Source organism: Mauremys reevesii, linkage group 21 (assembly GCF_016161935.1).
Source record: "Mauremys reevesii isolate NIE-2019 linkage group 21, ASM1616193v1, whole genome shotgun sequence".
In the NCBI taxonomy this organism is placed as follows: Eukaryota; Metazoa; Chordata; order Testudines; family Geoemydidae; genus Mauremys; species Mauremys reevesii.
In genome coordinates, this window is record NC_052643.1 from 8,424,621 (window position 1) to 8,426,670 (window position 2,050).

A 2,050-nucleotide genomic window follows, 5' to 3' on the forward strand; every position below is an offset into this window, starting at 1 on the left:
TTGCCTATTCTGGCTAGATTCTCTTTATACCCCCAGGCCTGCTCTGCTTCTGTTGCTGGACCTCAGCAGAGCTCCACAACTTGACACTAAAAATAGAAATTGGTTTCTATGAATCCTTCCCACCTCAGGTAACAAATCCTAAATCTTGCATTTGTATAGCACCTTCCCATTGTCTTCTACAGACTTTGCAGCGTGGATAGATACATATAGAATGTACTTCACCTCCTACCACCATGGAATGAAGGATGGCCTTGTGGTTTAAGCATTTACCTAGAAATCCAAGTTCAATTCCTGCCTCTTCCACAAAGTGTTCTGTGCTGAATATTTCTCAGTGAGGTTCACCTGGAGGTCTAAGAAAGTAGAGCCAATGAAGTCAAAGGGGCTTTATTGATACTGTCCTCCTAAATTAAATGGTAGACAATAGCTACCATGGCTTCTGCAAGATGGAGTCAGGATTTACTTAATCTACCGACAATCATTCTTTTTATTTAATCTAGCATAACAAGATACAAGAGCTGGAAGCTGAAGTCAGCAAAGTTCAAAAAGCATAAGATGCTAATTAACCATAGGAACAAATTCCCAAGGGAGGTGGTGAACTCTTCACGCAGAATTTTTAGATCCGAATTGGATGTCTTTCTAAGTGACATGCTGCTTCAACACACAAATCTGGGTGCAATTCTCTGGCCTGTGTTGTTATGCAGATGATCAGACTAGCTGATTATAATGGTACCTTCTGGCCTGAATACCTGTGAAGTGCTGTGCAGCCACATCTAAGTTCAAAAGCACAAAGCAACACCCACCAACAGGTTGGGACAGGGAGTGAAGAAGCATCTGGAACTTCTCCAGATCTGTCAAACTTTCCATTACCACCATCTTGCCCTGGGAAGGACAGATGGGAGCCTCTGAGCAGGCCAGCAATGCCTGTCTATCGAATTCTGGCAGGTGTGGTCTGTGCCAAGGGATGGTCAGGTACTCCACCTGGTATTGCATTCTCTGTCATAAGAAGATTAGGCGTCCAGCACCAATTTAGCTAAGGTAAATAGCTGGCCCAGTCACCATAGTATTGGAGTGTGTCATAGTCTTTAGTGTATTTATCCTCACAACACCGCTGTAAGGCAGGGCAGTGCGAATTCCCCCAATTCACAGATGGGGAATGGAGGCACAGAGAGGCTAAGGGACTTGCCCAAGGGCCCAGCAGAGACATGAACCCAGGACTCCCAAGTCCGAAGGCTCATACCCTAACCCTGGTCCGTCCATTCAGCTACTCTGCTCTTGAGTCTTAAAACCACCATAGAAACAATGGTGGAGTTAAGCGGAAAGCCTCCTGCCATGCTAGCAGCACTAATTCAGTCCTACACGTCTAGCATTTTTATCTCCTTCCAAAGATCGAGGGGGCTGTGGCTTCGAAGTCACGTAGCTTCCTTTCTGACTGAAACGTTGCCTCAAATTCCCATAGGGTCTGGTCCTTTCCTAGGACACTGGTAACAACAAGAGCAGAGCAGATCTCTCTGGCGATTGTTCTTTGAGTGTCTTTGGGAGAGGAAGAGTGGGCAGTGGTGAAGACAGTATTTCCACTACCCTCATTGCTGTAATAGAGACACAAACAGACAGACAGCTGCTCACTCTAGAGTCCAAAAGTCACAACGGAAACAGATTTTGTCTCATGCTGCCCCGGCCCCAAACTCCCAAATATTCTCTCCCACCTGTGAACGGCACCCTCCTCTCGCAGCAGATAGCAAAACTCCCGTTGGATAGGACAGCTGTTGGGTTGCGTTACCCCTTGTCTTTAGCCAAATCCATCATGTATCTGAAACCCCTCCTGTTCTACGGGGCCTCTGCTTCATCCGTCCCCAGGACTGGACGCCAGAGAGCGAATTCAGAGGTAATGGTGACTTGCAGTGTCAGTTACACGGCAGTAAGTCAGTGTAACTGACATGATGAAGGGGAAATGTGGAGCTGGGGCAGGAAAAGCCGCCACCAGGATGGTGTAAGGAGGAGATGGAAGATCAATGGGAAGTGCTGCTTCTTTTACACCCTTTTCTTTCTACAT

At 46.8% G+C, this 2,050-nt stretch overlaps 1 non-coding gene across 1 annotated transcript; it reads left to right on the forward strand.

Moving 5' to 3' along the window:
* Positions 1–342: 342 nt before the first annotated feature.
* LOC120388061 lies at positions 343–477 on the forward strand. Its single transcript, XR_005590484.1, has one exon.
* Positions 478–2,050: the final 1,573 nt, after the last annotated feature.